Here is a 14,022-nt window from a genome sequence, read left to right as displayed (position 1 = left end):
CAGGAAGGACACGAGTTCGACTGGAGCGGCGTCTGCATATTGGCTCAAGCAAGAACAAAAAACGAACGCGAATTTATGGAAGCATGGTACTCCACCGAAGAGGCGATCAACAAACACATCGAAATTGATCCCATTTACCAGCCATTAAGAGCGAAAGAACTGCAGAACCACCGAGCTTAAAGCTGCAAAATCAACCAGACGAGGAAGTCGTAGGAGAAGGAGGAAAACATCATTCAAACGGACACATCAATTGGATTAGAGGAAGCGCCCAATCAAGGCACCAAATCAACCGACGGACGAAGGGACGCTGACCGCTGCGGTGGAGGGAATAGAGCGGCACAAGCAACCAATCAAACTCAAGAACGTCAGACCACAACGCAATACAAACCGAGGCCGGAGAGAACGAACTACTAAAAATAGAAGGCGTGAGGATAACCAATCGACACAAAGGAACGCAGACCACAACGCAACAAAGATCACAAATGGACCAATAGATTCACCAAATTTGTTACACTTTAAGTGGCCAATCACGTCAGAAGATATCAGGTAGCTCTCGAATGCTATGTAAGCGCCCGCAGGCAAGGAAGGGGTACCCACTCAACTACGCACTGATGATGTCTCCTCGTATGGTGACGAAACGTTTGCAAGCCAATTGCCAAGCTCGTCGAACAGATCAACAACTACCTGATCCACAACCAACTGTGCTGAATGAACCATAATTTCTCAGCTAGCTTGGGGAGATGGTTTTCTCGAAGTGGCTGAATACTAATATAATTAGTGGCCATAATAATCTGCAGAACCTGCTGAAATTTGCTGTACTCTCTTTGACGCGTGTTGCGCTGGCGGATAGCCCCATGTCTAAGTCTTATCTGGCAACCTTGCCCGATTGAACGCATGCAAGAAGGTGTACTCATACCTCGATAGGCCTTACGCTGAGTAATCTACACGATAACGGCACTCACTAAGATCTAATGCCTCGCGCAATTTTCAAAGAATGTAACGTTTCAGAATATAAATTGTACTCACATTACTTTCAGTGCATGAATGCAAGGCTTAACTTCTTGCGTAAGTCACCTACGCTCATATGTCGAGTATTCCGGTCGCACAAGAATCAAGTCAAATGTATAAGAGATCATTGACAGGTACCCAGGAAACAGTGAGTCACCAATGGCGAACGGCATCCAACGGATGGACAGAGGTGGCCAATTTTCGGCAACATTTTTACCGCTGATTCACTCTAAGACTGAATGCCTCCTGAAAACCAGGAAAAAAAGGATAGGTCGAATGATAGAGCCCTATTTATAAATGTATTTTGTGAATCATTTTCACAGCCAATACACTATGTCGTCCCGTTCATTCCGGGAAATTTATTCGTCATCCGTTCGCTGATTTTTAGGCTCGTCCAGAAAATTACCTGAGACCTGAGTTAAAAGAACGAATTAATTTTCAATAAGGTTGCAGCGTTTGTTGATTTTTGTTCGAACCCTAATTTTATGTGGCAGCAGCTTTGTGGAAAGTTGTCTAAAAGAACTCATGGTCCACTGTTGGCGGGGAGGGGGTAATATATAATATCTACCAGTGTGACGGTTGATACTATTGATGGGTCATACTAGTAGTATGTTTTCTAGTAAATCCGCCTCGCGCCTCTTGAAAAGTGAGACCTGTTACGGAATTTGCGGAGTCGCCTTGTTGCATCTGCTTGCACTTGAGTAACATCCAATGAATATCCAAGAAATTTCAAGAAGACGCGTTCAAATGATGCGAATGAGAGTTTTGCTGCCCAGTCCAATAGTCTGTAAGTGTTTACCTGGTGTTTTCTAGAAAAACAACACATCGAATATCTTCTTCCTTTCATTTAGTGCCTTGACCAGGATAAGGATAAAGATCCAGTTGCCACAACCGTTTGAGGATGGGGATATTCGGATATCCTTGGGGGCTTCGTGGAGGCTGCGGAAGCTGTTGGCCTGGGTACTTACCGGGATAAAATGGCGGCGCTGAAGGCCCCCCTCAGAAGCCGAGCGAAGGCGGCCCATGATGTGACCAAAAGGGGTCCTCGGAAGATGGACCAGGCCACCTCGAAGGAAGCCCTTGCAGCGGAGTTCGACACGCCGGCCGACAACTTAGGAGGCTATGATGAGGTTTGTTAGTGCACTACGATACACAATCAACTAGGTAATCAGGGGACTGTAGAAAAGGAGCATCATACAGATGTTGCAAAGGCGGTTTAACACGGCTGGAATGTATAAACACAAATAAACAAGTCGCGGAGTCAGGGGCGGCATAGGACGGTTTGTTCGTTGGTGGTGGTAAAGAATAGCATAGGTGTGGCATGTAAGATTTCGAGTTAGTTACGTAAGTGACCGGGTTGCCAGGAATATGTACATCTGAAGTGATCTTGCCGGACGGTATGCCACCCACAAGTTGGGAATAAAAATTATTAATACTGAAAATTGTCCTGAGATACGGAGAGTCGTTCCAAAGACTAATTGCGCGGGTGAACAATGCGTAAAAGTAGAAGCATAATGGGTAATTGGTTAGACCAGTTCAGTGGGTCGTCTTGAGCGCGGAGAGCAGTCTTTAGGTGTCGCTGAAAACGTTCGACTAGACCGTGTGTTTGTGGATGATAAGCAATGATCCGGGTGCATTTGCATCCAAGTAGTTCCGTCAAACGTTGGAACAATGGTGATTTGAACTGGGAGCCACGATCCGTGGGTATGAAAAGGGGTACCCCAAAAATGGGAATCCATCCAATAATGGATGCGCGATTGATGGTATTTGCCGACCGCCAGGAGGCTATGGTGGTTCAATATGGCCAGGAAACACCCGATTATAACCCGACCGTGATCTTCACCAGCGTGCAGAAGTTGTTGGGTCGCGCTTTGCGGGGAGTAGACGAAATGTCGCGCCACCAGTTGCTGTCTGACCAGTTCATCGGAGGATAGCGGCCCGCGCTTGGTGCCCAGTTGCGGTTGGCAAGAGCACCTAGCCATTTGGATTTGGAGCAACTGGTGCATCTGGCGGAGGCATTGGCCAAAAGACTACCGGCCACGAAGCATACGCAGGAATAGCTTCCAGCCATAAAGGCGGAATCGCAGAGGAACACCCGAACAAGCCGGTGCTACAAGTATGGCAGGCCTGGCCACTGGAGGAACTAATCTCGTTCTGCCCGACCATTTGTAAATAATAAGATTTTAGATTACTCTTTTCTTGGTGGGCAACGATTATCGCGGTTCCACAGTCTACCATACAGGCCGTTATAGAGATAGTCGGGGAGAGGGAGCTGTGCTTGATCGATACAGCTGAGGCCTGGAGGAAACCAAGCTCAATGTAGACCGTACTCACTAGCCGTGAGAGCTGTGGGTGGATATCGACCGAAAACTGACGAATTGTCAATGCACTCAATACGCCTAGGCGACAAGTCAGTGCATCGCATGTTCATGCTCAGCCAAAACATAGCTCAGTCAACATTAGGGGCGGATTTTCTCGACAGCACAGATTCCAGCAGGGAAAGCTGGTGACAAAGTGTGGCACAGTCAAGGTTGAAGGTTAGCCGAGCACTCCAGTGAGTGAGCTGCACGTTCGAAGGTCTGGTCTTGTAAGGTACTGTCAATAAAGTACGTGGTCGATGAATATTCCGAAATGTTCACAGGCAATGGGGATCCGTTTGGTTTATGTCCGTGGATTGAACATGGAATTCCTCTCTCGACAGATCGCTTTCGAAATTACGGCCCCCGTCTGCTGCCGCCCCATCTAGGAGAGAAGTTCCATAAACACATTCAAGATGTTGAAAAATGGCATAATCTAAGAAGCCAGTAGTGCGTACAACACCTCGGTTGTGCTTGTGAGAAAGGCGAACGGATAATACAGCCTTTTTATGGTTTTCCGTCGCTTGAATGAAATGACCGTAAATCGGGTTTTTGCTGTGCCTTCGGTGGCGATTTCCGATTCCCTCCAGCGTCCCCGAATTTCACGGCGTCCAAATTGCGTTCCGGATGTTGCGATGGCATAATGTGTGTCACGAAGAGGTAGGCCAATAACAGAGAAATTGGGAAATATTGGAGGCTGTGCCGTTTCCAATTCAAAGCGGTCGCTGCGACAGTTTCTTGGACGAGCAGCATAATACAGCCAGTTTGTCAAGGGTTCCAGCACAATTGCTGCTCCAATGTGGGACTTGCTCGGGCAGAATCAGAAATTGGAATGGACCATGGAAGCAAATGAGATTTTGAGCGTGCCAAAGTTTAGATCCTGAACCGGCAACTGACATTCAAACTTGTCAGGGTCGGGGAGATGTTCACTGCTGCAACGGACGCAAATGATCGCGGTATTGGCGCGATCCTAAAACAGAGGAATGGAGCTATCAAATATGCCAGCCCTGTCCTGACCAACGCTGAACAGAAGCGCTCGACCATTGAAAAGGAATGTTTAGTGATCGTTTGGGCCATGGATGGGTGAGGACCATATCTGCTTGGACGAAAATTTCATGTCAAAGCCGATCGCAATAGAGCTGACTAGGCCCATCAAAGACCCTCGCGAAAAGCTCGCGAGCCAAGCGCCCTGGTTGCAAGAGCACCATCCCACAATCCAACACGTGCCAGGAAAGGAGAACCACTTGAATGGTTGACTGCCAAGACCAGAAGCTGAAATGAGGCCACCGGGATCGTGATCGGGGCCAGTAGCCCCGGGGTCAACCTGGATCCCGGAGGGTTGGTGCAACTCTAACAGCAAGATCCTGTGCTACGGAAGGTTACAGCTGCCTTGTTGGATGAAAAGGAATGGAGAACGCAGAGGCAGACGAGAAATGGGAGACGTTTTAGAGCCAGTTTGATCGGCTGAGTCTGAACGAAGCGGGCATAATTTCCCAGAACGCCACTGATTCGGATGTTGTGCTGCCCGCGATACCTCGCGCTCTGAGACGGAAACTTGTCGTTGAATGCCATGGGATGGCGCATACAATGTGCACCAAGACGTATGACTTACTTCGGCAGAGGGCCTACTGGCCCGAGATGAGAAGCGAGGTGATGGATTATGTGGTCCCCTTTAAGCGGCGCCAACTGATGGAAGGGGACACGACGGGGGCAACCCATTCCATGGAACCGATTCCTGACTTAGAAATCGGGAGTTATGGCCTGTTGACGTCATGCGCACCTTCCCGGTGACAACCAGTAGAAATCAGCATATCGTGATAGTGACAGAACACCCGTCGCGGTGGGTTGAGGCAGCAGCCATTCCAAATCAACGGGCGAGGAAGATCGACGGAGTGGTAATGCATCACATCTTAGGCGGCCATTGGGTGTGAAAATGATCATGATCGATCAGAAGCCTTGCTTTGAGAGAGAAGCTTTTATCAGTTGCTTGCATAAGCTGGATATCAGACAGCTAAGCATGACCCTACCACCCGCAAACAAATGGTCTAACCGAACTTATTAACCAAACGATCAATGAGTGGCTGGGGGCCAAGGGAAGTGAACTTGTCAATGGTGTTGCTAGCTGACCGTGCTTTTATAGGGCCAACCACCGACAGGTCTCCATTTATGCTGATGAAAGCCCGACATCCACGCCTTCCGGTCGAGTAGGAAGTCGGGTTGTGGTCGGTAGCACGCCTGTTTCCGGAGGAGCTAGAGAAAGAAAGGAAAAAAGCTCATGGAGACCTGACCGCCATTCAGGACGGGACTAGAGAGAAAACAGTGAGTAGGCGCGAATATCAAGTGGAAAGGTCACCAGAATCCTGAAAGAAGTCGGCTCGGGTCACGGAAGCTTCGCAGTCGGTGGCAAGGTCCGTTTGTTGTCACCGAGCGCCGAGTGAACGCCTATACAATCTAAGATGGGGATCAAAAAGAGTAAATATAACTCAAGGTCAAAGGTGGCATTATAGGCCTAAAGGGCGGCAGAATTAATCCGCTGCTGGAACCAATCTGACGGAGGTAAATGAAAATGGGCGGCATGAGAAAAACCTCCGAAGGTAGGTGTGTAACGGTGGATACTAATGATGGGGGCATGTTTTCTCGTAAATCCGTCTGACGTCCTTTGAAAGTGAGATCTATCACGGAATTTGCGGGGTCGCTCTGTGGTATTTGCTTGCATTTGAGTAACACTCAGTGAATATCCAAGAAAGTTCAGGATGACGCGTCCAATTAGAAGACCGATATTCAGTTTTTGTAAACAAAGCGCGAATGAGAGCTTTGCTTCCCTCTCCAATAGTCTGTAACTGTTCATGTTTTTTTCTGATAAGCAGATCCGTAGGATAGAATTTCTTGCTTTCAGCATTAGCTAAGCGGGATGTGTCATGAAGACGGCTTGAATTTGTCTGAAAAATTTAGTTTCTTCACGTGCTTTCTTGTGTATTGAATTTGAAGAGTTTGAAGATTACGTGAACAACAAATACGTCCCATTCCTTCTTGCAAATTTAAAATAGAACCATTCACGACCGGCATAGGAAAATTCTTCCATCGTTGCAGGTGGCGCGCCGCTAGACAAAGCCCAGGAATTCATCTCGGACATTAACTTTGTTTTTTTCATGGTGGTCAGCACGTTACATTGCGCTCATGGAAAGTTTTCCTGTTAACGATATAATGACTCCTTGATGGTGCCATAAGAAGAAATGTAACGGTCGAACGGTATCTTCGAGTGACGCGTAATACCAGAACCTCCGGGTAGGCAAAACAAAGTCGGAGCTGGGTTTCTATACGGTACTATTAGGGTAAGAGAAATTCACAATTTGTACAAACCTCGACAGTAGATACGCGTCCAAAACAAACAGTCCGCTTGGACTTCAAAAGTGCAAAGCAAGGGAGCAAACAGGCTCCAACGTGCGACAGTCACACGTGCAAAGTCAGATACAAATGGCTGGATGACCTCAAGGCCATATGGGTGAAGTGGTAAGGACAAACAAAAGTCAGTTCATATATACACACTAAACACAAAAATGGGGCGGGGTTTACAAATGGGGACATAATAAACGTGGGGAATTTCATTGTCAACATAACGGATGATACAAGAAACATTGCATTAATATGCAGTCAGCAGAGCGTAAAATAAGGTGGCCAGTGCTTTGAAGTTATGGCACAAATTCAACAAACTGGGACGGTCTTGTGGGCGCACGGTACACGCTTGATCGGGGAATGGACGGAATGTTTTGAACAACATGCAAGCCCTCAGATTGGATATCAGTCGCAGTATGGTCATCGCGATGTCCTGCTAAGGCTCTTGAACGGATCCGTACATAAGCTTCTTGAGCGAGTCATTTGGGATCCGATGGTAATTAGGACTAGCCAAGAAAGCGTGACAAATTATGACCAGCGTGAGTTATGAATATTCTAGTTACATAAAGAGATTGCCTGATTGCTATCGTTCAAATGAGGTAATCGAACAGTCGTGTCTACATTCATCTCTTAAGATGAGAAAAGTGCCAATTTCTGCTGAAGGGCACTATGATGTGAATTGTACTGCGGTCGGACCTAACGCCTCGCCGAGACAGGGCATAGTCTCTAACTACCGCGGCGAGTATTCCGGGGGAGGCAGTAGGTATGCGGTCGATGCATATGTGAGTATAGGGTACATGCATGAGCTAAACTGTGCGCAACCAATTTATTTCGGAGCACACAGAAACTATAAATATGACAAAAGCCTAGCTGGTGGTGTTGCATATTTGGATGATGAAATGTCCTCTGAATGGCGCAACTGAAGCCCGAAGAAGTGCGTAGATGCCTTGCAAACGAGCTGCGCCGGGGAATCACAATACATAGTGAGTCTGTCAAAAACACTTAATCTGTTATAAATGTTGTTTAGAATTCATAGGAGTATTGCCATGGATTTATGGTGTCTCCGGGGTAAGCTTTAACCAGCGGCAGCGGCATTCAGAAAAGGCTGCGTCCATTTTTGATTTTTCTTTCGTCCACTGCAGAGGACAAAGTGCAAGGCTCAACGTAGGGAAGAAAGTTTCTCCAGGAGGCGCGCATGCAGTTGAAGTGCGGTTTGTCAACGGCGCATTCTTTCTCACTGTCGAGGAAAGAAGGAGTGGTCATGATGCGGGAAGAGTCTGTCGATGGGCCCGGTAGTTGCCTGAAAAGCCGGTCAGGGAGTACAAATGTCCATAAGCAGGCAGGGTGGAATGAGAGTATGGATCATGGGGAGACAGGGTCCGTCGACCATTTGGAGAACTAGAGCTTGAATGCTGGCTTTGTGGCAGCGAATTTATCTGGATGTAGTTTGAAGAATATTCGTCTTCTTGCAATGAGATACAGCGAATGCTGCGATTTACAGCTAGCTCATCAGTGGCATTCACGATACTTAGATCGCATCAGGAGTGCTTGACTTAGTAGCTCATCTAATCGAATATTGTGAACAGGAATGTGGAAATATGAATGACAATAATTCGGCATGAACGACGAGTTGGATGTATGTATGTATAGATGGATGCTGAAGTTCACAAAGGAGTCGGTCAACGAACGCCAAACAGTAGCTGGTAATAGGTTTTCAAGAAAGCAGCCTCTAGTTCGTAACGCTGCTGCAGCGGTCGAATAAGGGATGGATAAATCTATGGTAAGGAAGACAGATCAGTTGCTTTGATTAAGCTACAGGATAACAGTGTCGGAAAGTACGAATGGAGTTCAGTCAGGATTTAGTGCTCTAAATGAGCAGAGTTGACACAAAGCACCCTTCTATTCACGGGATATTTACCTCTACCGCATGCGTGGGTGCTCGCTTGAGGACGCACGAGGTGCTTGAATCCTAGGGCACTCTGTCGTACAACCGGCTTGTGTAGGCCTCTCTTCGGCTATAATTCCGTCTCACTGAACAATGCATCCAATCACTGAATCTCGCTATCGCATCGTCGTTTTACACACGGATCTATTATGGTCGCCAGTGGAGCTCATTGAGCACTAAGTCTCCGTTCTCACTTGGATATTGACCAGGTGCTGTGGACAACAGGACTTATTTAGCTTTTGGTGAGGTAGCCTCATTAACTTTGTCTAATTGTGTTTTCAACAATGTTGCCAAAGTTGGGCATGAGTTGCAATCGATTATGCAATCTTCCTTTCAGAAAACCTTTCCAGCGAAAGCGACTTGCAGAGAACGAGAACTGGATTTACTGCACAGTTTATTTATATTGATGCAATCAACTAAAAAAACATGCTTCGCCGAGGGTAGTTGTATAATTTTTGGCGTGGGAAATTATTCCACCAGACTTTTCGTCCAGAGGTATGTTCGTTTTAGTGGACGATGAAATTTGATGGAATGCAAAAATATGAGAGTATGAGAGTAAAATGCATCGTTTTGGTGCAAGATGTTTTGTTCCATACTCGAGGGTTTTGCAACTAATAGCTTCGTGCGGCTAATGGACCCTACCTGGGCCTTACATGGAGTTCGTGCACAGGCCATAAAACGTGCGCGTTCAAACCACAAGCCAAGAGAAGATTGAGATAAATGGTTAAAGCGCAAGATGTTTCCAAGCAATTTGAAGAACTTATTCTGATAAATCTCTGCTTCTCAGTGTGAAATACGTAGTTTGACTTTTATACAATCAATACGTAAGCTTTACATCATGAAGCATATCCGCGTAAGCAATGGTAGCGCAGTCAGCACTTGCGAAGAAATTTTCGCAGCATGTCTGCGTCCGGGTGCGGAAATTTCTAGGTGCAGACTCTGTTCGGAAAGAAACAAGTCTCCGCCTTCCGGTGCGGCAAATCCGTATTCAGTGCGAAAATTCCTCCACTCAATCCGCACCTAGCGAAAGTGGTCGGCCGCGCTAATTTAGTTCATTACAGGCATTTATTTCTTCCCCTAGTGCAATTCGCTAACTTTCCAAACTGTTTTCCCATACTGTGATAACCCATCTACCCCCACACAATTCCTCAGAGTATTACATCTCTGGATATTAATAAATGTTCGTAAGAAATATATTCTTTGAGTGGAGTAAAAAGGTTGAAGTACAAAAAGTACAGGTATTCATTTGTCTCTCCTGCTGTAACTCTGCAGGAGTTCCCGAACCCCCTCCATTCTCTTCCCTGCCAGCGACGACGGATTCCCGTGATTTGCCGTATATTTGGGTCTGAGAATTTCTGGGATGTCGCATATGTGACCAAAAAGTATAGACATTGAATTTGAGCCAGACACTCGTCCAATTAACTGAGTATAAAATAACCATTAAATACTTGAAAATGGGTCTTTGGGCCTGCATGATTGACCCGAAGACGACTTTTTCATTCATTCCGCGCCAACTGTGTGGTACAGCGATTTTTGGTGCCAAGTTCGTGTATATTAGTTAATTACAGTTGCACGTTGCCAGCATCTTGCAGGAGCCACCTTTCTACCTTTGTGTAATTATACATTGAGTACAACGAATACCGGCTGTGCATGCTGCAGACAATCTCTGGAGTGTTCTTTATATTTTCGTAGCTCATCTATGGACGGCATGGGTAAAATAGGTTCACTGGGCGCCAGACATCTGCTTTCAGGCACTAAGGCATCCTGTTTTGCATGCAGTTACTTGAGCAACGAGTAAATTTGCTCCAAATTCTCTATAACATAGTAAAGTTGAAACATAGTTATTTACTCATCAAGAATGAGGTTGGCCTTGTTGTAGTGTATAACGTGAGCAAATGCCAGTTCAAAGTAGTGAAATCAAGTGAAAAAAATAGACGAGATGATACAACTCACAGTTCGTTGGTACAGTTAGTTATTACCACCACAATAAATCCCAAGCGATCTCCTTCCTGGAATCTTCCTTGATATAGTCCTAGATACTTTCTATCCCGTCGTATTCTGAAAGGTAGATCACCGCTCGTTAATTCACTGCCAGCGTAAGTCGACACAGCAAGAAGTGAACACGCCTTTCACGAGGTACAGAATTTGTCTCGTCTCCATATTTCTTTTTCGTTCATTTTAAACAAAAGTTATTCGGTATGAAGAGAAGAGGAGCAAGCTGATATTTTAGTGAGAGATAGAAAGTGGTACAATTTGAGTAATGACAAGTTACAAAGTAAGTACCAAAGTACAATGGTTAGAAGGATCACCATATTGTCTTGGCAATTTATATTGGCCCTTGAATTCGGAGAGTTGGGTCTCGAAAACAAAGTACACAATATGCAGAAACCCGACAAGTAGCGTCGAATTAAGTAGTTATGAATCGCTCAAACGTTGCTGTATTTTCGAAAATTCTGTTAGAATTTGGAAGGTGGTAACAAAGTATATCGCATGTTCCTCATAACAACGAGACATCACCGGGTCTGGTGGCGCGATAGAAACGTTACTGATGCTAATGTTTGAAGCCATGTGATTGATACGCATAAATATACGAAATGAACAGATTGGAAAGCTAGTATGGGCCCGCTCAACGAACAGTATTTTTGTAGCCGATAAGCTTACGACTACTTTTGCAAACAAAGTAGTATCACCTCTGGAACCGTGAGCCAATCCGTCTGTAAAATCAGACGGTAGCTGCATCTTTTCAAACCCATCGTCGTAATACTATTGGTAAACATACTGTTTTTGCTTAGATATTCTCCCAAATCCTTCAGCGCATTGCTCTGCGGAGTTAGTATGCCCCGAGCCAAGGGCTTATTGTCGGGCACACAGTGCATCCGAAAAATTTTCAAAATGAACATGAACTTACTGCAATGCAGGAACACTTCGCAAGTGCACAACTTTACTGCACGGTTTGGCGGGGTGCCCCCTCAGCAGGTTGTCATATCAAATACTTGTTCAACTTATTTATCGGACTGGGACGTGTATGGTACTTCTCTTGCTTTTGGGTCCGGAAATCAGTCACGACTTAAGAAGGTCGTTAACAAGGGGGAATTCATCCATTTGCCAATGTACACACCATTCTGTGTGCAGTAATCTTAGGCTTAATATCCTGTATGCCACATAGCTTGCTTCAAAAATGCTCTGGCAGAACTGCTGCAAACAATACACGTAGGGCGGACAGTGTGAATGCGGTGAATTCCGCAGGTACCGTTTAAACAAACGCCCGTCAACTAAATGACTGTGTAAGACATCGACTGTTAGCAACATTCGGCTTATTTTTACCAGAACATATACCAATGACGAAAGGCTGAACAAGCGAACGGGAAGCCCATGTGGAAGAGTACGGGTCACAGCTGGGTGAACGAGCTGTTTTAGGCCCAATTAGATTACCGTTCATTTGAATATAAATCTCACGTATAGATCTCACGGAAATGCCGCTGCAAACCTGCACTCAGCTAAGGGTAAATGTACATCTCACCAGCATTCTGTCCAACGCAGCACCGATAGGAAGGTTTCATTGCGGTCTGTGGATCCTACGGAAGAGACGAAAGAAGTACTTGGATCCGTCCGACACAGTGGCTAAACCGGATAAAAGCAAGTTTAGCCTCCGCGCCAGCCAACAACTAGTCGTTAAAATATACCTATGCGGCTGGTGTTGGTTAAGAAAGGGTAGTGTTGAAAATCAATATGTGCAAGCGGAACCTCCATGACTTGCACCGGGCCATCTTGCGGTAAAAGCTGTGTTGTCTATGGTAAATGGAGGTTCCACAGGGACAGAAGTTGCAAATGGCCTTCTAGTGCCAGAGTATCGATAACAGAAATCGATGAAAACGCCGGCAAACAGCGCTGCAACGTACAGCCTAACTCATCTACCAGGAGAGTCAAATGAGGCATATCGAAATAAATATAAATAATTAGGAATCTCATCCTCAGTGTTTCGGCCAAAGGAATTGTAGGCACACTCAATCATCGGGCAAACGTATCAGCCGATTGCCGCAGGCGTCTGGCATACTTCCCTAAATAATGTTGTTCTTGAGGAGCATTTACGTACAAAACGGTCGCATTTACGATTACTTGAAACGAAAAAAATATCATTTACAATTTTTTGTGCACGTAAGCACCAGCCATGGATCATATTACAGTACAGCAAAACCCACTCTCTCAGCCGAGCGTGAGGACAAGCAGAACGCAGAGCTTCCGCGAATAATGACGCTACACACTGAAACGAAACCACCTAAATCGGTTGACGGTTTAAATTCCGTAAAGACCCGGAAATTCAGGGAATGGTGGTATTTTTTCACTCCTGTTAGGCGAATAAAGGAGTTTTGTTGCCTATTTAAGGTCTTGATCTCTCTCGACTTGAAACCCTCCATTAGTGCAGAAGTTCTGCACAGATCCCGCTCATGTTCTTTACCCACGGGCGGATCCGTGCTAACTGGGATGTTAGGACACTGATCACGTGACTCGGCCCAGTCATTTCCTTGAGCTTGGCTTATGCCGAGTCTACTACCCGAGGCTTCGTGTTCTTTGACGGTTGGCCAGCGTCACCAAAAGCACAGGAGTATTGAGGGAAGAGTTTTGGGCCCGCTACCAAACTGAGTGTAGCAATGCCGTACCACTTTTGGTCTAATATAATTAGGTTTTTGAACACGGACCTAGCAATAAGTAACCCAGGTAGATGGCAGCGTGTTTTGTCATCACGGTGACCGGCATTGGTTGATTTTATTTTCCACCAATGCAACTAGCCCAATTATTTCCAGTGAGAAAGGTATTTTTGATTTGTTAATCAACATGTAGTTATTTCACAACGCTGCACTACCTACTGACTATTTGCGCATATCAGAGAAAGCGGATATTCTGCGTAGCTGCATACTGTTATCAGTACTGCACTGTGCATCAAATTATCTTCCACCATCATGCTGAATGGGAGGCAAGCCTTCCGAAAAAATATATTGAGCGGAAGTTCGCTGACCGCTCTCGAGCATGCAAAAGCTGTTCAGTTGGTAGTGTGAAGAGATTTGGGATTTTTGTGGGATTTCTTCCTGTAAGTGAAGCCAATCTATGCTGAAAAGCCGAGAAGCACTGTACAGCTGATTCATCCTTATTGGGAATCATCAGCAGTGCGCATCTCACGAAACTCCGAAGAGTCTCGAACCCGCGACCTCCCGGCTAGTAGCTTGAACACTTGACCGTTCGGCCACAAGTGGCTGATCAGCAGTGTGATTAACTCGCAATTAGACAGGATATAGCGCCGCTCATCCTTCAATCACAGGATCC

The sequence above is a fragment of the Opisthorchis viverrini genome (genome assembly GCF_000715545.1).
Source record: "Opisthorchis viverrini unplaced genomic scaffold opera_v5_108, whole genome shotgun sequence".
Classification (NCBI taxonomy): Eukaryota; Metazoa; Platyhelminthes; class Trematoda; order Opisthorchiida; family Opisthorchiidae; genus Opisthorchis; species Opisthorchis viverrini.
The sequence above is the reverse complement of the archived record's forward strand: the minus strand, read 5'-3'. Positions refer to the sequence as shown.